The 23,500-nt window shown below is 33.3% G+C and overlaps 1 protein-coding gene across 4 annotated transcripts in view; it reads right to left on the bottom strand.

The window, feature by feature from the left end:
- The window catches only part of LOC125052203, a 78,727-nt gene that overhangs the window by 22,429 nt on the left and 32,798 nt on the right, over positions 1–23,500 (bottom strand). The window contains exon 1 of one of the 4 annotated variants that reach the window (XM_047652869.1): positions 5,276–5,500. The exons of the other annotated variants lie outside the window; for them this stretch is intronic. The gene's annotated coding sequence lies outside the window, so the exon portion shown is untranslated. Of the gene's footprint in view, positions 1–5,275; positions 5,501–23,500 lie in introns of those variants that run through there. 4 annotated transcript variants of the gene reach the window in all.

The raw sequence follows: 23,500 nt of genomic DNA, 5'->3' as shown, positions 1-23,500 counted from the left end.
GTATCGCAATACATCGAGGAAATGATGCCAGCGTTAAAGGTACACTGCCACAGGGACCGAACTGTTTTTTTTTTTTGAAGTTATACTTCTTTAGGCGTGTTATGAAAAATTGATGAGAGTGAAATTTTACGATGCGCGCGCACCGTTACAAAAAATTAACAGAATGATGTTGCCCACGGAAGATGCTACGGCATTGGACATAATTTAAAAACAACATTCGAATAATAATAGAATTTATGTTACACTTAATGTAAGAGAATAATAATAAATATTTATTTATTTAATTTTTCAAATGTAAACTGATGACTCCTTTTCAGTCTTTGATTATTTAATTAATTATTTGCTTGCAATCAAAAACTATTTTTACTAATGCCAAAAAAGTATAACTGCTTACGCGCGTACATAAGTACACGCACCCTTTTTTTAAATTAATTACTATGTAGGTTAAGAAAATTGTAAATACCTACTGTATATTTGGGTACTTGTATTATTATTGTAAATGTTGTAACCGTTCATATTACGGTAATTAATCATATTATGAGAATATTCTTATTCTTATAAGTAGTGTCATTATGCCTAGTCAGCCTTTCCGGAATGGAAATAGCTAGACGCAAGACGAAACCGTTTGATTGTGATTGGATAAATGTCATGACGTATCATACCATGACAACGCGTGTTGGACTAAATGATGTTGAACAATGACGTCCGTATCACGTCGACGTCCTCCGTTCCACAACTAAGAGTTTTTTAAACTTTTACCACTATGTGAAACAATATCCGAACCAAATCCAAATGGAAGTATATTAGAACCAATTAGACTTAGGGTCCTCCAAGAAAAGAGCGTACCAATTCTTAAAAGGCCAGCAACGAATTCGCGAGCAATCTGGCATTGAGAGTGTCCATGGGCGGCAGTATCACTTAACATCAGGTAAGCCTCCTGCCCGTTTTCGTTCCGTCTTTCAGTGTACATAGTCACCCTGTAGAATCAATTACTTCATATTTGACATTTCGCAAATGTTAACAATGAGACGTGTGACAGTTTAAGAAGTGATTAAAGTTACCCATAACACTATAATTTAGTCTTAATTGAAATAAATAGAACGTTATTGATACATATAACAATTAATCTGTATCTTGATAATGTTTACGATAATAATTGCTTTAATAATCATAGCAATAATTTGTTAGCATTCGTTTAATGAACCGCAAAAAGCCTTTATAGACAATGGGTTATTTTATCGGCTGTGAGCATGACATCTGTCATCGGATGACAAACTGTCATTAGAATTGATATGATCTGAAAGAACCATAAATATCATTTGGTATTTAGAGTACAGTACTTAAATTGTTTTAATCTAAGCGTATAGAGGCTGATAAATAGTTTTAGTCTAACGTAACCAACATACAATGCTTACAATATCCTATATTGTAATAATAGTAATATAAAGTTTTTATATTACTATTATTACAATAGCAGAATTTAAGCAAGTTAATATATTTATATTAGTACCTATACAAGTTGCACTTAAATAGTGGAACACTTGGAAACAAAATTTGTATCATCAGGATTACATGGATCTGTCACGCTTTGTCTGTGTCCCAGATGCGCAAACTTTCCCCCACTCCCTTGTTTAATGCTCAAGAAGTTTGCCGGTATCTGTACCGACATTTATTTATTCTTATAATGTACTCCTATTGCTGATTAATATACCTGTAGCTTACAGCAGCAAAACCTTTTCTCATGAATCTCATTATCTACAAGTGAACCGTTTAAAAAATCCATGGCGTAATTTCTGAGTTTATCGTGTTCAAGTAGAGAACAGACGCGTTCGGGTCTACTAACAGACTACTAATAATATGTATAAAAATGCATCATGGTATTGTAAAGGCAAAAGTTATCATAGTATTGTAAACATCGCTATTTATTAGAAACAATGTATGTCAATCAAGTAGTACATGCCTATAACATATATATCACTTGAAATACCGGCCTTTGTTCCGATACCATATAGAGGTTTACCTACCGAACCATTGACAATATATTTAGAATTCATAATGGTTACAAGGTATTGAAATGACACGGCCAAGTGGCCACAGCATATGTTTAGTTATGTGATTTAATACTCCGGTGGATTGGTTTTGAGGGAAGGAGGGTCAAATTGGTTTCACACTCAACCGTACTTAAAATCTTGCGGGTGGTGAGCCCGGGTGTTCTTTGAGAACTCGGTTTATTTGTGCCTAGGGGATATGAGCCGTGAAGGCCAAGGTTGTTTGCGATACCAAGGGCCAGAACCAGTCTGTTGCACAGATCCCCGTTAACAAGTTGCGTCTAGTGAATGCTGTCTCCGACACTATTGACATTTTTGTTAAACGGAGAGTGTGAGTGAGACTACTGTGAGTAGCGATACTGTGTATCTTATGCATTTAATATTACAGTGTAAACTTTATAACGTCAATCGTTATAACGTGTATTATCAGTCGTAAACAAACTTGTAAACGGTAAAAAATAGATAGTAATAAAATTTGTAAAATTGTAATTGGTTAAATTTGTTTTTTTTTCTCACCTCTCCGAAAATTCCTACAGCGAAAATTCTCTATAACGAACAAATATACTCGGTCCCTTGAAATTCGTTATAAAGAGTTGACACTGTATATATTTTATTTTTAAAATCGAAATTATAGTATTGGCGTAGTACTGTAAGGATAAATAAATATTTTCCTCTTGACGGCATCGAATGCTGAGCATATATATATAGTAGCAGTAATTCGTTATATTTAATTGATAAGCTCTTTACACGCGTGTTTGAGATTCTTTCATAGAGGAAGGAACCCTCGTCTGTCAGCTTTTTGACGCATTTAAGTTAAACATGTGTTAGGCATTTGTTTTTTATTGTTGATTTAGTAAACTTCGTAATGACGTCATTTCCTTTGTCAAAAGTCATTGCTTTTACTTTCGATATTGTCTACACTTTACTTTTTTACATGAATTTCCGGTAAGTGAACCAGGCCTTAGCAAGAATTATTGTTTGGTCAAGTATTATCCGTCAATCGATTTACACATAATTTATATTGTTCTGTTATAATAAATATGGAATGATGCTCAATTTTTTCGTACAAAATGGCTGGATCAACAATAATGCCATTCACAGTTCGTTCTTGGTCTGTTCTCTTCGCCACTCTTTTTAATCGCCAAGTTTTTTGTTTTACACAATGTTACATACAGGAGCTGCAACTATTACACTATGTGGAATTAAGAATAAATTAATTCCTACATAATTAGTATTGTCTTGTATAATGGTATATGATTAGCTACCGCGTGACTCACAATAACTGCTCTGTAATGAGATGATTTCACGGCTTATATAGGAAATAGGTCTTTATATACAGTCTAGGGTTTAATATTAAAGATTAACTGGGCATATAATGGAGTAAATTATATAAGCAAATATATTTTACAATAATTATTATATTAGTAAATATAAAATGGTTCTTTTAATTGTATCTATTTATATAATTATCCAAACTATACATATATATTTTAAAAATACAAAATACCATTCGTATTACCTTGACGTCCGTTGTTCCACAACTAAGCGTTTTCTAAGGCAGTTTTTGCCGCGCACCACCACTATGTGGAACCAGCTGCCCACAGAAGTATTTCCGAACCAATTCGACTTAGGGTCCTTCAAGAAAAGAGCGTACCAATTTTTAAAAGGCAACGCACTTGCGAGCCTTCTGGCAGTGTGAGTGTCCATGGGCGGTGGTATCACTTAACATCAGATGAGTCTCCTGCCTCTTATTACATAAAAAAAGAACATATATTACAGATCCCCTACCAATCACGGGATCAGGCCTATAACCAAGAAGCTTAACAGCAAGGCTTGGCATCTCCCGCCGGGTCCTACTCCGGAAATACCCTCACGATATGGGCGAGTTGGAGTCGGCCGGCGGCACCCGCGTCATCTCTCGTGCTATATTACTGACGTATTTGATAATTCTGTGGCTGAATTTTACCAGCTGCGATCTGTCTTCGAGCATCAAGTCCATCGCATTTAAACCTCGGTAATGTGAAAGTGAAACAAGGTTATGCGAAAAATCTTATCTAAACTAATCTCAATGTTTTTATGCGTATATGATAACTCTATCCCGTTAGTGATATGATCAGTGAGAGCAAATATATCACATTGCGTTTTAAGATAACATTTCAATACAGGCTGTTGTCATATTTAAGTTATTGTTTGTTAAAAAAATTAGACATAATTATTTTCAAGTGTTTCTTTAAAATATTGAATGTGATTTATATAATCTTTGTAAGCTTAGTTCTGAATGATCAGATTCAGATAAATAAAATTGTGGAAAAAAGTTTGTAAGGGAAATGGAATAGCATTGAATTTATGTCACTTGCTAACTATTAAATTAATATGCATAAAAATTTTAAAAAAACCGTGGTGCTACACTCTTTTTAGATTTCTGTACCTCAGAATTCTGTATCTGTTTTATGATCATTTGTCAAACTAATAGGCAAGTAGGAGATCAGCCTCCTGTGCCTGACACACGCCGTCTATTTTTTAGGTCTAAGGCAAGCCGGTTACCGGTTTTCGATTGAATTGATTGACGCCACTAGGCCAACACTGCTCTAATTAATATGCATTGGTTGACAAATTTAAAACAAAACAATTTCTAAATTATATTTAGTAAGCAAAATAGATGTTGCAATTTTCTATGAAATTTATTAGCAGTGCTAAAAATATAGGTTGATAATAGTGTTAACATTTAAATGCTGCGTCACCTAATAAAACGCGGTGACATTTAAATTTGCTAATTAACATAAATTTTATATTAGACAAATAAAATATTTATTTGTCATTATTTTGTTTAGACATCTTTCATATACTTTTTCACATATTTTTTTATTCAAGCTACTTCTATAAAGAATTGCATAAAACTGCTATCAAGGTTATGTAGATGAAAATTCAAACTTGCATTCAAACTTAACTTTATAAGCAGCCTGTATATAATTTTATAAAACATTCACGTGATGTCTAACAGTTTTTTTGTTAAAAATTCACGCAATTATGAAACAATCTCACGTTACCAACTTTGTATATATTTACATTTTTATCCATTTACGGCAAATGCAATCAGTGAATGCACAATACTAATTCATAATTTTTAGTGTATTTTTTCCAAACAAACACTTTTAAACTATGAATTTTTATAACCAATACAAAGTTGACATTATCGAATTTATTTACGTAATTTAATTTTTAATTACCTCATCATAGCTCGTGTCCACGGAACCAGAAGCCTTCCGATGAATTCAAAACTTTCAATCTAGTGAAAGTACCCTCGGTTTCTTCAACGAGCCACAAACACTACACCAAAACACACTGACGTCACTTTTCCCTAGTATACTATAATAAATTCACGTTTTGTTAATTGCGGCAGCTACGCACGTCCGATCTGCTCTGTTGCATCTGAGTTAGTGAGCGGCGCCGGAGGCCGCCTGCGCCGGCGCAACTGTAACCTCTCGGAATGCAATCTCCTCACTCTCTCATACTTGTATACGTTTTCTCCTGTTCTGTCTCGTTTCCCCATGTTTATGAATGGTTATGCAGTTGCACCCAGTGACCGTAGGTCGCTGTTTAAACTCTTAGGACCCTCTATTTGCTAAATGCTTGAATAGCCTTTGAGTCGAGTAACTTAGTTTTTTTTAAATACTTCGGTTATTAATATGTTTATTTCGTTGTTAACAGTATATTCACATGAACAATATTGTTAGGAACGTTAGTAAAGATCGTCTCGCAAAGTCACGTTTTAATCACTGTTAATGATAAACAAAGCCTTGTTAAGAGCGTAATCTTTAACAAATGTCAATACAATACTTTACTACTACTTTAATACTTATTTAACTTGTCTTTAGAATAAAAAACATGTGTAGGTATATATAGTATCGACTGTTCCAGTTAGTCAGTCCTGTAAAGTCCGTAATGTATTAGCAAGGGGTGTAAAAATATATAGTACAACTTTTGATTAACCTTTTATCTAGATTTCATAAAAGCTAAAAATAGCGACAATACCATATTGATAAAAGAACAGCAACAACAATGATTGATGAATGTGGCCTCAGACGTCATTATGTAGATATTGTTCCCACAGATGTGGGATTAATGTTAGGAACTTGCAGATGTTAAAGCGATCTTTCTATGAGAATACGCAAGGAGACGAGTCTTAGTCGTCTTATATATATATAGTCGTTATAAAATAAATGTATTGCCTTCAGCGTTCAATGGACTATCTTTCTATGTGAGCATTTAACATTCGCTCGAACGGTGAAGGAAAACATCGTGCGGAAACCTTGCCTTAAACCCAAAAATTCGATGGCGTTTGTTAGGCATAGGAGGCTGATCACCTACTTGCCTATTAGATTTACAAATGATCGCAAAAAAAGGTTGTAGACTTTTTTCCGCCCTGATTTATTTTAACTTAATTCTGCATTAAATTTCAACTGATTTCGTTTCAACAATTTTATAATCTACGATTAGGGATCACGAAGTTTTGGTTGTTATTGTTTTAGAATCAACAAAGTTTCGGATTAACTTGGGAAGATCCGTCAAAGTTATTTTACTAAGCATATTATTTATGCTGTTAGTGGAATAAATTCTTAAGTACCATTTGATATCCCCGACAAACGTTTAGCATATTTTTATGTATCTTAATCAGAACTCTTAAGACAGAAAATTCAGAACTAAGCTTACAAAGATATATATTAAACATTGAATAATTAATAAAAACAAGAAAATATTTTACTCGGTTTAGGTTTGAATACAAAGAAGTTGTTTTTCGTTGGTAAGAAATTCCGGTGACAAAACCGTTAAAAGATGGTAAATTGTGTATAGATACAAAAAATCAGACAAAAAATCACAGTTGTTTCTGAAATATCACATTACAACGTTTGTACAGCTTGTCACGGTGTATCTCGGAATTCGACACCACAATACAAAAAAGCCAGAACTCCATATTTAAGTATTTTGTACACAAATAACGCCAATTGTTAGAAGCTAAACACGATCCCCCTTTTTATAAAACTAAAGTATAAATGCACTCTCAACTAAAGTACTCTTTTGTCTCTTTCTGTCAAATTGTGTATGTGTATGAAAAGAGACAGTTTAGTTAAAACCGCGTAACTAGACTTTCTTTAAACTTTTTTAGTTTTTCTGAAGGAGTCTTGTCTCTCTTGTCGCCAACTTATGCCTGAGTGTAAATGTCAGCTGCAGATAAGCCTCTGCACCGGTTTCTGTCTACATATCTTACTCAATTAAGTAAATTGTGAAAGTAAAGCAAGCAAGAAAATAAGTCTTTCAATTTCATTAAAAATTTGGTGATTTTTCGCCTGGATTCGAACCCAGGATGGATTATATGTCATAAGGGTTAAACTTAGGTAAGTTAAAGACGGAATATTAAAAAATTTAATATACATTATACCAAAATTAGTTTACTATGATTTCGACAGAAAACAAAAAACTTTCTTTGGACCAACATTGTCAGTTCTGTTTGACAATGGCATTGGATGCCACCATAATTGTTTTTACCATGTGGCATTGTTGTATATTCCTACATAATGTTTATGTGATTAATCTATGGTTGGTCATATAGTCTGTAGTATAAAGAATTATCTGTCAATTTTAATAGCGTCCTTAACCAGTAATTTGCTGGATCGAGCCCTTCGGACATGACCATAAATTAAACAATTGAAATGTCAATGAACCAGTAGAGAGACATCTTAATAAGCAACATAGCCCCTAAGCAACACCATAGATCTTAATCACAGACAATAGAATTTTGTAATAATAGTGGGATCTTCAACGCGAATTGTGGATTTTATTATAAATTTAGTTTTTCGTTTTACTGAATACGTGCTTGGATTTTAATACAATTCTTAAACAACTTTAATTCTAGCTACTGATATGTCGCAACAATTATAGGTAATAAAGATTGCATGTATATTTAAGGAAGAAAGTTTAAAATGAATCTTCCAAACTGTGCTGCGATTCTGTAACTCACACAGCGGTTTTCGCATCGGCGGTCGCTCTCAAATCAGTCGTGAAGCAGTCATTTTACAGACCTTTTCAGAATGCCAAATCATAAAATGACTGCTTCACGACTGATTTGAGAGCGACTGCCGATGCGAAAACCGCTGTGTGAGTTCAAAAAGTGAGTTACAGAATCGCAGGGCTGTTTCTAAGTTCCATACTAGACAGTTTCATACCGTAATTATTTCGCAATCACAAAACTTTTTACGTAGTTCGATGACTGGATTTACCACAGTGACTGATCCTTTTGGGCACGCAAATGAAAGCGAGATGATATTTAGCGTCAATATAACGGTGTTCAACTGACCTACAAGTTAACCCAGCTGGTAAACGAAGTGCCGTGTGAAGACAATTTAAAATGTGCTAAAATTTGGGCGACACGAAAAAGGTCATTGTATTTGTAGGTTACATGGGTGAAGGCTCTTCTCTTAAAATATCGTTTTAATACATGATTATTTCCGATATTATACTTCTTTTGGCGCGTTAGTTAAAAATGATGAGAGTAAATTTTTTACGATGCGCATGCACACCGTCACTAAAAACCGACACCCTGAAGTTAGCTAGCAGTCATTTTTTCTACAAACGTAGAATAAAATTTTTGAAAAGATTTGTATCTGGTTACGCCAAAGAAGTATAAATTCTAACGCGTGTACATAAGTACACACGTTTCTTATTGAAGAAAAATTATATTATGCTCTATGAATTTCTAGCATCACTTGAAATTGCATGTGAAATTGTTACAGCTGTATTTAATAAAAAAAAAACAATGTTACTTTCAACAACAATTCTCTCAACTTTCTTCTTCATAGCATTGCTTCTACCACAACTTCTTTAAAAAGAGCTTTATAGCCATAAAAAAGGTTTTAATCAAAATGCGATAAAAAGAAAAACGATTCCAAGCCACTTAACCCACAGTTGCTAACATTTAAATTCGTCAATTCAAGAAATTTTACTAAAACATAGTAATGTAAGTTAGTTAAACATAAAAGTATTTTATGTATATCGATCGAGTTTCTTCGTTGTCAAATAGTTAACTGTGGTATTAATTACTAGGAAGTTAATTTGACCAGCAAATAAGGCTAAGTGGATAATAGGTGTTAGCTAATTTATTTATCGATATTTTTTGTATGTCTGCTTCTTGACCGTGAACGCAAGGTTGTCAAAATAATTGTACGGATAAAATACAAATATTAGATGCTTTATTGTCGTAGGTTTTAGCAACTACACATTTGAATATATATTTTATGTAAACGCGAAGTTACTGCAGTTTAGGTCCTGAATGTATCCATGGTTTATAATTGAGGTTTCAAACAAGAACGTTTTATCATGTTTATTGTTTTTAAATATAGTTTCTATTTATTTCTCATTAAGAACAAAATTCCCTTTATTACTACGTTACCTTAGTCACTGATCTAATATTTAATTGTCTTATTAATAAGACTTAAAAAGGGAAGATAACATAAATACTTTTTTGTGCATTTTAAAACTGATTATAAATAAAATTGTCTCACCAAAGCTTTCGTATTTATTTAAACTCCAATTCATTTATAAGAGAAATAGACACTTTTCTCCTCCTTTGAGTGTTGTATCCACGAGAATGTAAGTGCGCCTATTTCACCATGCCTACTGCTGATAGAGGTCAAATCTTTGTTTTTTATTATTAATTACTTAAAGATGTCATGTGGAATATAATAGTGATGTAATGGTTGCAGCTCCTTACAAACATTGTGTAAAACATAAAACTTGGCGATTAAGAAGAGTGGCGGAGAGAATTGCCAGTTCTTGTCCGTTCTACGCCCTTGTTTTGAAAACAGGCTGGAAATGTAAAATTAGAAGCATTTAATATTGATATCTTTATTGACGTTCATAAGTGCACATTGTGTTACCTATATGAATTAATAATTTTGAATTTGAATTTCCTCTTTAAATATAAAAGGCGTATAGATATTTTAGTGGAATAATATACAGAGCAAAACGTGTCACAAAGAGGAAATTGTTTCAAAATCATACATCGGTATAGGCAACGTTTTTAAAAATAGAATGTAGTGGAAGTATATATTAAATAAGTATATCGGTCGTGAGTTCAATCACCTAGATATATTTAGTATTTAATGCCGACTAACGGGAAACCCGGATACAAACATAATGGGCTAACCAGCATTTCGATATTTCTTATATTTAAAGAACGTCTATGATATTTTTTCTAATTAGTACGTTTAAAATCTTTCTATGGTATGAGCCGAAACTGGAATGATCAAGATAGAAAAGTTAGTGTCATCAAGTTGTTGTTTCTAAGGGATTTTTCGAAGTTGTTCAATGTATGTAAAATATGTATAAAAAATTAACATGTTTCTTAGTATTACAAAATTAACTTTAATTGTCTGTGTGTATTTTCAAAATTAACTTTTATTGTCTGGGGCAATGGAATTTTCTTGTCATGAGCGCTCCTACTCCAGCCCTGCGATTCTGGCATTGGCATTCTGATAAACAATAAACTACAAGCTTTTCAGAATGCCAAATCATAAAATGACTGCTTCACGACTGATTTCAGAGCGACCGCCGATGCGAAAACCGCTGTGTGAGTTCGAAAAGTGAGTTACAGAATCGCAGGGCAGCAGCAGAAATCGGCACGTCACAAGTCCAAAAATCGATGGCATGAAAAACACAAAATACTGATCACTGAACACTTGTCTATAAAAATAAAAATGATCAAAGAGGCCTATGGATTTCGCCATTGGATTATTATTATTACAGAATAACTTATTATAAATTGTAAAGCTTTTATCTTACACTCTGATATTATTGATTGGATTGTAATTTTACTTTAGAAAAAACAGTTAAAACATTTTGTCTTGAATTCTAAAAAAATATGCTAACTACACTTCCCATGGTGAATGACTAAGTGTATAAATTGGCACGAACCCAAATACCTCCTGATTCATTGTGACACAAATATGCGGGAAGTGTTTTCAAAACCATGCGCTATACCAATTGTGGTAAATTCCTTTTTAACTATGATATAACATTACTTAAACAAGTGATGTTTAAATGTCTTGCTAAAAATATATTCATAAAATAATCTCATTATATTTAACTACTTCTACTGTGGTTTAAACTTTCTATAAATTAGGCCGTAATTGTCAGAGGATTTGTAATTATTTAATCCTAACTTCGCAAGAAATACATATTGGTAACTCCGTGTTATATTAAAGAAAAACTCTATTTTTGTTGCAATTTCAAAAATAAAAACATAAAGACTAGTGGCGCTACAACCTATAGAACGTAGCATCAGATTATTGTATATGTTTCGCAATGATTTTCTTAATAGGCATGTAGAAGTGTCTTCTTTGTCTGAGCCTTTTAGACCTGCATTTCGTTGTGTAATGTGTACCTATGATATAAAGTCCAGCCGTGATTCAAACGAGCAACAGGATTGCACGTTCAAGCCACTGAGCCTGGCGCTTGCTATATATTTATGAATATTTATACTACCTTCTCTACACATCAATATAAAAAAATACATTATAACGTTATTTGTTTTGCAATAGCTTAGTCATAATTTACCTTCCATCTACAATTTGAATTTCGTTACGTTCCAAAAACAACATATTATCATTGGTCAAGTTATAAATTTGGTCGACGTCCCTATCCACACTTTAAATTCCTTTCTTATACTAAGCCATTTCTTTCAGATAGTTAACATTTAAATACATCTATCATTAATTCCTAGATTGTGCCCTTTTTTGGCAAAGGCTTCCTCCATATCCCGCCATTTCTATCTGACATGTACCACCAATTGACAATGACATTGTCAATTGAATGTGACAATTTAGAAGGATAGAACTTAATCGGGTCTATCCTTCTAAATTGACTTTCTCTTTTGCGTTAATTATACCGGGGCACCAGTTTAATACTTTTTTGCTCCTGATATGTATTAATAATAAATAAATACAAACAGTATTAATCGCTGTTTAAGTACGCATCAGCTGTTACCGTACATCACAATAATCGTAGAACAATGTAGTCCATAGAAAGTTATATAAAAACGCTTACATCAGCGATCGTGCTGCTGCGTTCGTGTTACTCGTGTAATTAACTTTATACGGGGTTGTATTTAGACTTTAATGAGGCTGAACCTTTTCTTCTGAACCGTCAGAAAAAACGGTTAGGCCGAGACAAAAGAAGAAAGGTTTACGAGCTAATAAACCGAAAAAATCTTTTTTTGATAGAAATGGATTTGATTTCAATATGGCCTTCAACAACGATACATCGATTATAGCGGTCATACAATTGTTCGATGCCATTTTTATAGTACGATTTGTCTTTAGCCTCAAAATAGGCTTCAGTTTCGGCGACTACCTCTTCATCAGCGCAAAAATTCTGTCAAGCGAGCATCCTCTTGAGGTCTGAGAACAGGAAACTGGGGAACAAATCTGGAGAATACGGTGAATGTGGAAGAAATTTGAAACCTAATTCATAGAATATTGCCATCGTTTTCATTGATTTGTGAATTTGTATATTGTCTTTATGAAATAGCACTTTCGTCTTCTTCAAATAAGGACGTTTTATTGTATTGATACGAAGAAAAGTGTTCTTAAATTATACAAATCTTAAAAAGACTTAATATAATGCCAATCTTATTAAATACTTGTTTATTAAATATTCAGTTACAGTATTATTAAACTTCGCGCACTTCATTCGGGTATAAACAACGTCTTATTTTACAAACACCTAGTAAGAATTATACTTTACGACCTATTCCCATACCCAACAGTTTCGTAGGAGTGCGATCGCAAACACGTAATAATAAAATATACATAGATTTATTTGCCGTAACTTAGGAACAATTCCTGATATCATGAACATGAAAAGAGTCTTGTATAATTTATAAGTGACAAGTTATCTGGAGCATAGTGCAATCTGGGCTCCTCATGAAAGAAAGTATAGCGTGATGCTGGAGCGGTTACAAACAAATTCATCCGGCACTTGTTTGTAGAATGTACGGTGTGTAGTGTGTACCCATTTTATCCGCTCAGCTATCTAACTTTATTCATTCTTTTCTGTAGGCTGCAACGTAGAAATTGTGCTTACTATATTTCTAAAATTGTTACGTAGAAATGGCAACAATCCGGCAGTGGTCCAGTGCCTAGAAGTGTAGGCGACATCGACCGCCGTTGCTATTCAACGAAAACTAACCTCTCGATAAGGGCACACATGACACAATGTATAATTGCGTTTTTAATTTTCTGCACAGCCGGGGGTCGAACCTACTGAAGTCTAACTAAGCCAACACTGACTTCTACGAAAAAGTCGCTAAATTTTCGGATTAATATCAAAATCTCTTCACTAGATTCAGATTACACCCTACAACATACAAACTTTACCACTTTATAATATATTTTTAAAGCTTCAATTAAAATGACTTACTTACTTCCTCGTACGTTTACTTGTTTGTAATAATTAGATTTTGAATTGCGGCAATTACATACTCTATAAACTTTCTCTATGTTAGTATTCTATGCATGACCTGTTGTGTTCTGAATTTAAATTAATTATGCAATCATTCGTCTGGCATTAAATAATGACATAAATGTATCTATGTCAAACTTAGTTAAGTTTAATGTTCTGTGTAATTTTTTAAATTTTTGCTATCTATTATATTATTTATTAAATGAAAGGTGGTAAATTGTTTATAGATTTTTTTCAAATTATCTTCTACAAGTTTTCTTATTCCCACATAAACATTATAATGCTATAACCAAACAAGTTGTGTAATAAAATAGTATGTAAATGTGTTCAGAATTGTTTCCGCTAACATGTAACGTCTCGTACAAAATTTGTTACGTGAAAAGAAAAACTTAGTAATACATGGCAATAAATCCTCTGTACTAAATTAAAACAAATATTTTGCCGCGTAAATGCATGTGATCTGTGCATGCAGGCCAATAAGTTTATATCGATACGTGGAATATTAATACACTTACTAAATCATATATATATTATATTATATATATATATATATATATATACACCATATATATATATATATATATATATATATATATATATATATATATATACCAATTAAACATAATATAAAGGCAAACCGCGATTCGTGCCTGTGCCGACAAAATATTGTTATATTTATTACATGTATTCTATATTTATTAAGTTATTACTCAATATATTTAAACTAATATACATTGAAATAAATAACTAACCTTAACATATAACTAAAATATATTATTAAAAGGAGTCCCTTCAGGAAAGGTTACGAAGATACTGGCAGCGTTCCCCCTTTGAATAGCTAGACTAATTCTTTGTCTGAGGTAGCTGCCAGATCTTCGGTCTCCTGTGATGTCGACTAAACTTGAAATTTCTTTAAAAAGCCTTAAAACGCTAGGACCCCACGGACCAAGGGTCTCGACACCGAATTTAAAAACACTAACTTAATTAATACACTTACTTGATTGTAGTGTATTAATGTGTGCACAACAACGCTTACCTGAAACAATAAATTTACATTAAAATAACAATAAATATTTGATAAATTATGATTCTGTTCCAAACCCATATGGGTCTTGGCCGCAGATTGCATCTGTTTATTTAATCATTTTTAGTTTTATAGACAAATAGGTGTACAAAAAGGTTGTAGGAATGAGGAAGTGAAAAGAGGAAGTGAGCAAAAATACATTTTAAGATATGCCGGAGCCTTTTCGTGAGTGAGACGACCATAGGTTTAAGAGGCGTACACTTAAGCCAACACTGCTGATTATGAACCAAAAAATACATTCATGATTTTCCGTTTTGGCTTTATCGTTTTATCCTTTCCCTCAAAAGGCTGCTTTTTCCGTGGCATCGTTCGATATAGGTGTAGTCGAAGGTTGATATCCGGGGAAACAATATTTAATTGTATCGATTTTGTGTTGGTGCCTTTATAATACCGAAATGTGACCCTATGCCATATGAGTTACAATGCTTTTGAGAATTCAATTACACGCGATGAACATTATATATGTATGCTTATAATAGTATATCTATATCTACATCACGTTGCTACACGATCAAGAAGTTAATTAATATTTTGGACGTGGGAAGTGGCGTAATATGAAATTAGTGAATAGCGTGAGAAATTACATTTTCCGCTATGTTCGATGAACTTCTAAAGTCCATATCGTATTCTTGTTTTTAATTTCCGTTAAAAAATATTTTTTTATGTAATAGGAGGCAAACGGACAGGAGGCTGATGTTAAGTGATGTCAACGTTACCCATGGACATTGCCAGAAGGCTCACTAGTAGTGGGTTGCCGGCCTTTTAAGACTTGATACGCTCTTTTCATGAAGGACCCTAAGTCGAATTGGTTCGGAAATACTTCAGTGGGCAGCTGGTTCCATATAGTGGTGTTTATCACCTATTCGTCTAGTGACAATGATACCGCATTCCTGAATTTGTCAAAAATAATTTAATTCAAAAAACGTTACAAATCACCAATCTGTTATATTTTTAGGGTAACTAAAAATATTTCATTTTGGGTCAGTTTTTTTTATACTACAATTTATCGTATAGTGGTTTACAAAGTTGACGAATCATTGGTCTAGTGGTTAGTACCCCTGACTGCGAATCCATGGGTCCCGGGTTCGATCCCCGGCTGAGGCGAACATCGATGTGATGAGCATTTGGTGTTGTTCTTATGTCTTGGGTGTTTAAATATGTATTTATATGTATATCTATCTATAATATGTATGTATATCCGTTGCCTAGTACCCATAACACAAGCTTCACCAGCTTAGCATGGGACTAGGTCAATTGGTGTGAATTGTCTTTAAAAAAAAAAAAAAAGTTTTAAGAGATTAATATAACTTCAATATGTCATAAATGTATTGTTAAGACGCGCTAAGTTTCGTTTCTGCTTCAAAACTAAATTCTGCATTAAACATAATCTAAACATAATATAGCTTTAGAACGATTACCACTTTCTATAGGCTCATAATTTTAAAATTAGGTGTTACGAAACTTGGTTCAAATTTATGCTCCATTGGACGTATCAGGTAGAACAGGTCCGAGGGTCACTGACCTTTCACTATCTCATTTCAATGCTATTTGCTCTTTACAATTGGTCCGGATGTTGTGTTCAAAATTAAGTGCAAAGTGATATTAATTTTAAATTGATTTTTCATAAACCCATTTCGGTTTGTAAGTTTCGAACGCTATTTTAAGATGTATGATTCATTTTAGCGTAATTCAACTGACTTAAAAGATGAAATTCTTAGAGGTTTTTTATCGTAAAAATTCATAAATATCTTTAGTTTATAAACAGGGCTGAATATATAAAGATAGCATTACATAATTTGTAAATAAAAAACCTAATAAAACCGAGTTATCTCTTAGTGAGATGATTTCGAAGGCTTTAGGATTCCTTGTATTAACCATATCTTGCGCAATCCAAGGCAATTTGAAGTAAAGTAATTAAAAAAACAGGTTCGATGATGTCTAGTATAATATAATTTTTATTTATTAATATGACATTTATAATGAAACAAACGCCTCCAACCAAAATAATATATTAAATAAATAGTCACACATCTCACAAACACACACACACATAGGCACAAACGTACGCCCAGACAGAATATTACAAACAAAGATGGGTGTTAGTTTTCATATACACTTAGCTGTCTACCTTATTTATTGTTATTTCCATAACTTCGTGTTCTGCAGTATCCCTTTGGGTAAATGGATCCTAAACTTTTCATTTTGATCAGTTCTTTGCTTTCTCCATTCATTTCTTCCCAGAAACCTTTATAATGTTGTTAGCCCATCGCTTGTGTCCCGCGTTTCTTTTTACTGGAAGTGTCCATCTTTTGACAGTTGCAACCTTGTACCTTTGTACCTTGCAATATAGTCTGCTCATTTTTCTGACTGCTTTTGCCCTGATGTGGTAATTTCGCATTCTGTGAATATTTTTTATTTTGGATGCTTCGTTCCATTCCTCTAGTTTTCCTCTCACCTTCGACTTCACTCGTTTCGTAAACGTGCAATATGTATAAGTATATATTATATATTTAATAAGGTATGCTGTTCAAGGTTCATTGGTGTTGATATACATTTGGTTTTGTAATTGTTAAAAAAGCTGCCTTAATAAAAATAAAATAATAGGCTGATTTCGTGAAGTCCCGTGGGAGCGGACGGAAGCTTCACACTCGGTTGCGCGTCACTCCTTGTATATCGTTATGCTTCTTTAAGCATAGATTTGACAAGACATTTATATGCATTTAAGTTACCACAGCGGGTTAGTGGCAAACGCACTTGAAGTCCTCACGATTCCCAGCAAACTATTGTCTCGGGTACACAGACGGCGCTTCATTGCATATGCAGATAGCGAAATATGTCTTTCATGGGGGACCAGATTTCAATTAATAAAGTGCCCTTTCATTCGATCGATTTATTCTTGTCCAGAAAATTTTATCCGTTTGAAAAATTATAGATATTTTTAATTTATTTAAATATAATAAGTTTGTTCTTCAAATACGCGTGTTTATTGCAAAAAAAATAAAAAAAATATGGTTAAACGCGCTTAATATCCCGTCTACTTAGAAGTCTCAAATACAGATTTAAAAAACTTCTGTGAAGTAATCCGAGCCGAAGCCTTTAAACGACCGCAGCAAATTCACTGGTCTCGATCAATAGGGTTGACACTTGGCTGCTTTTAGTCTCGCAATATAATCCAGTACAACATTTGACCCATGGCATTCAAAGTCATTGATAATTTTTGTAGGTAATTCACTCCCTCTAAGCCTAAATAAATACTCAAATATAATTATAAAAAACAATTACATAGACGCTCTCAGTATCTTAGTGATTGACTGTCTCCAGAAATTTACAGATGTGTAAATTGATGGTAAGACACAAAAATGTAATTTCTCCGTGTTGGAGTCATAGGAAAGGATATCCAATATTGTACTTACTACACAAGTTGTAGTAAAAAAATACATAAGAAAATACACGCAAGCATTCAAGGAATTTCACACGTAGTCGGCATAACACTTATCATATACATCTAACTAAAATCAGAACCGAACGCGAAATTGCAAGTTTTTTGGTAGATGGACACAAATGCAATATCTGTGTACGACAGTGGCGTTTTTTACTTTTTGATTCTCATGTTAGTATGTATGTTTTTAATGAGAATAAACTTTAAACCTAAACCTAGTTTCTATATGGCAACCCTAAAAGAATGCATTTAAAAACTAAAATTCGTATAAAAACCAGTACTGGGCGACATTGTAAAATTTTATTGTGTCATGCTAGCGGATGTTGAGTAACGAACAACGATTAGGTTTTGTTTTTTTTTAAAAACTCAGGGTCAGGAATGCAGTCAACATAATTTTAATTTCGTATATATTTGATATCAACTCTGGTTTCATACCCTTGCTTGATCCATAAGTATTTATCAATGACTCCGTTGATAGCGTGTGAACTTATTTATTTACACATCGTTGCAGAAATACAGTACAATTAAAATAATTACATATAAAGCACAAATGGCTTATCGCTTTCGAGCGACGTCTTCCAGGCAATAATTGTAAGAAAAAAAAATACGGTGAGCGCAAGAAGTGCAAAACTAGACAGACATAAAATTACTTAAGGCGAGATCTATAGAGCGCACTTGCTCAGACTTAACTTTCGAGTTAAGTCACAGTCGGTATTTATAGAGCAAACTGCGAATCTCTCTGAGTGTTAGCTTAGCTTAGACCAAACTAATGGAGCAAAGCCAATACTTCATATGTAAACAGTGAAAGGGACAATAATAAAAAAGGATACAAATCACGATAATTTCTAAAATTCTTTCAAAACATAATCTTGATTTTGACACTATTCGATTCTGAAATGACTTCCAAACTATTTTTACAGATTTCCCCTTCCCAGCACTCCACTAATTAGATACTTCCCTTCCGTCTGCTTAGTTTCATTCATGAAAAGAATATTTTCAAGTTGTATTAATTAAGATTAACAAACATGAAAGATAAGATTAAAAACTGAGTGGACTTCAAAAATAACAATCAATTTCAAAGAAATTTGTACCAATATACATTATTGATTATTAATGTTAAATTTGTAATTATATAGCTTTTTAATCAAACCAACATATATCTTTTAAGATAGTAGGTGACATTCGGCTGTATTCACATTTCTTTGTTAATTCTATGGGTTATGAAATATGTACAGTAGGTATCATAAAAACTTATAGTGAGTACTAGCCTAGCCTAGGCCTCGTGCTGTTAACCATAAAACCGTGTGTTGAAACTCCAACTGAACCGGTCAGTGCATTTGATTATTATAAATTCGGGCACCTAGTAAAGAGAAAAAATATAAAGGATTGCCTGTGCTTGTAATGTTCCATCAACATACAAATAAAATGTTTATCTCTAAGGGTCTGTTTTACAATGTATGGATAAAGTACCAAATAGCTATGCAACACATAAATTATTTGGAAGATAAAGTGTGATATTTGACATTTATCGGACTCATAACTTATGATGGACTTTATATGACGAATAGCGCTATCTGACAGTCGTGAAACGCAACAATATTGTTTATCCTACCAATAAGTAATAAATAGCTAATTTGGAACTTATGTAGAACTTATCCGTACATTGTGAAACAGACCCTAAGACATAAATAAATTTCGATACAATATTACAAATATAATTCATTCATAAGATCAATTGGATGGAAACTTGCACTTGAAAATGCATTCAACTAAAAATAACTTAAAACATACGAAAACAGGCGTCAGTAAATTAATATAGACGTACATCAAGGGTAGATCGATGAAGCATACCACTCTAACCTTTATTACAATTGTTTTAAAGGCGATAATATAATATATCCTTGGTATTCACTCGATATCTAAACTTAGATCTAAGAAGGGAAAGAAGTTCTTTAATTAAAACTGTTCATTAATGAAATATGAGTTGTTAAATGAAAGCGGAGTTGTATAAGGTATATTTGTGGTTAATAGATAATTCTAGAGATATTTAGATCTCAAAATCCCGGAATAATTTAATATCGGCTTCGCATACTATTATTTTACACTTGCCCCTGCGAACTTTGTTTCGCCTTGAAATTATTTTATTACTTAGCCTACCTTTTTAGCTACATACCAACATATGGAACATTTTGCTATGCTTAGACATAGAGACTACGCTTTTCCGGAATAAAAAGTGGTTTTTAGATTTGTTACTGCAACTTTCAAATTCAAGAGTTCAAGGAATAAATAAAAAGAAAATACTCGTATTGATCTTCAAGTTTTGTGCTTAGCAATACATTTTGCGATTTTTATTTATATTTTGTTTATGTATGAAATCTAACAAAGATTATTCGACCATAGTTCACCTACCCATTCCTTGTGATAAACCCTTCTAAAGGAGCGCAAACAATAAGCCAAGACGCGGTTATAAATTTAACCGACTATTATACATATTTGAAATAATGGTTATTTAGTACTCAAGAGATAACCTGGCGCCTGGTCATAGGCCAAGATGGCCCAGAGATGACCTACCGCACACAGCGTATTAATATACGAATTCTTAATTCATCCTTCAAACCTTATTATGTTTTTATTTCTTTTCGGAAAAAAACCAAAGAATAATAGACATTGACAGCTGATACAGCTGACACGGCTCACGTGGTTTTACCAAATGTCAATAGCTGAAGGTGCGCGACACACGTACAGCTCACATGAACATGTGTGTATGTATGTGTGAATAGGTGTAAGTAGTATATAAGATGTTTTATAACAATCAATCAGATTTAATAATAGAATATTGCTCTGTATTCTTCTGAAAGTGGCGAAGTTTCCTTCAAGCCCTTAATAATCGTGGTGAGCATGCCCGATAGCTTTAAGATAAACCATCTAGAACCGTTGGTCCTTCCCGTAGGGCTCCGTCTGTTGGGTCTCTTGGTGCAGAGACCCCGTGCTTATTTATATTCACTATTTATGTGTACTACATCTGTACGGCTTAGGGATGTAACTTGTAAGGTTCTTAGGACTCACTCTCTCATATATTTTCTAGTGCAACTTGCTAATACAGATACTCTGTATGATATATATAGTGTATTTATAACTAACGTAACATTTAAAATTGAACACACATTTCATCGGCTGGCAGACATTGGAATACCACGCCTCTACTTCATCTAATTTAATAAAAATAGTACCGGTGACCCCACTGGTGCATTCCACGCTCAACAAATAAGTATTGCAATACAGCGAGGTAATGCTGCCAGCGTTAAAGGGACCAAACTTTTAGTTATTTATTAATTTTTAATTATTATTATGTAGGTTAAGAAAATTAATTAAGTCATGATTATTATTCAAATAAATATTTGTACGACAAAACTAACACGTAACTTTACTGTCATTTAGCCACTAACTAATAAGTTACCCATGCTTATAGGGCTTACAAATTAACAATGCATCAATCTTATTGCTCAAAGATTCTTTCTTTGTATTAAAATCCCACGTAATTTTAAATCAACAAAGGCCAGCCTAACCTTCATGCGTTTCCGTGGGTGATATAATAAAGGATTATATTTTATAACTGCTTGTATTGCTCAACGTTGGTGAAGGTGTTACAAGGAAAACCCGTCAAACAAATTCAAAATCTAATAGCCGCGTTAAATCACTACGAAAAGAGATAAACAATGTTAAAATGATCACAGAATACAATGCCTTGAAAAGCAATAAAAAGAATTTAGCAGTGTTGGCCTAGTGGTGTTCCGTAAATGTATTATTCGTTAGATGCAATTAACACTTACTGTTACGGTGAAGGAAACGCGAGGTAATCGGCATGTCTCAAAGCCATTAATCATTGATATACAGAAAGCTACCTATTTGTTTATAAAATAAAAATGATCAAATAAACGGATGCAATTTGAGGCCAAGGCACATATAGGCGTATACCACTGGATATAATACAGCAAACGAACGGGACTATGGGACACCAATTATTAGTGGGTGCGTTGCCGCCCTTTGAGGGAGGAGTACACTCAAACTTTGAATAGTTGGAGGCCGTATCTCTCAGGGAAGATCGGGAGTCGATTCCACAGTTCGCTAAAGAAAGTGCCTTGTGAAATGGACTTTGGAAGACTTCCAGCCAACTTGATGTTGCTGAAATTTTGCATTGATACGGCTCGTACGGTGCTGAAACGAGGCAGGAGGGAACCCAAACAATTCTCACCACTCGCCATAGTATATTTGTAGAAGACGCAAAGAGACGCAATGTCTCCGCGTAAAGAGAGAGAATCAAGCCGATCGGAGGTTGACAATTCGACAAGGCCTTCGCTGAATGTGGTCAAAAGGAAGAAGATAGTATTTGGGAGCACCAGCCCAGAGATGTGAGCAGTTTTCCATATGTGATGGTACTTCGTTCATTCTTTACGTGTTTTAGCTATGTGTGTGTTGATACAATACGACTATTGTTAACAAATTTCTCTGTAAATTATCTTAATATAAATATCATTGTTACATAATACTGCTGAGTATTTCCTTGTAGAATCAGATTGTCAAAGTTATCAATGATAAGCGATAATAGGACGTGTGAAAGTATTGCTCTTAATATATCGAAATATTGCAACATAAATCTTATCAATTTTACTGTAACACAATAAGCTGAATAATAAATTTTACCCTGAAATTGACCTCTCTAATTCAAAGTTTCGCAGTGCTTCTTTTCAAAAAATTTGCAATAAGTTGAGATCAAATAATTATAGTAGTACTAGCTGACCCGGCAAACGTTTGTTTTGCCATGTGGTATACAGTAGAATTATTTGTAGGAAATATTTTTTTAGTTCAATAAAAATAACTATCTACAATAATAAAAATAGGGGTTGATCGTAGAGGGGTGAACATTAGGGGTTGTATGTATTTTTGTATGCTGTATCATAAAAAAATAAACAAAATATTTTTTCCAAAGAATAAATTTTTTTTTTTGGGGTGGACACCCCTTATCACTTAGGAGATAAAAGATAGATAGTAGCAGATTCTCAGACTTACTAAATATGCATAAAAAATTTCATAAGAATCGGTCGAGCCGTTTCGGAGGAGTACGGGAACGAACATTGTGACACGAGAATTTTATAAGAGATGTAAAAATTCTTAGATAGCAACAGTAAGCACATGTTTGCCTGTTAAATCTGTTTGTAGTTAAATTGTTTGTTGTTATTATTGTATATTTCTAGATATAAGCTTTTATTGTACTGATTATTATGGGCAAACCATTTTTATACAATACGTTTCGACTATTGTAAACTGTCGTAATTTCAATTCCAGTATAAAGGAATAAAAAAAAATCATTTGATTTGCTTCTTTCCAACTACACAAGTTATAGTTGATACAAGATGT

Source organism: Pieris napi, chromosome 9 (genome assembly GCF_905475465.1).
Source record: "Pieris napi chromosome 9, ilPieNapi1.2, whole genome shotgun sequence".
NCBI classification, from domain to species: Eukaryota; Metazoa; Arthropoda; class Insecta; order Lepidoptera; family Pieridae; genus Pieris; species Pieris napi.
The sequence above is the reverse complement of the archived record's forward strand: the minus strand, read 5'-3'. Positions and strand labels throughout refer to the sequence as shown.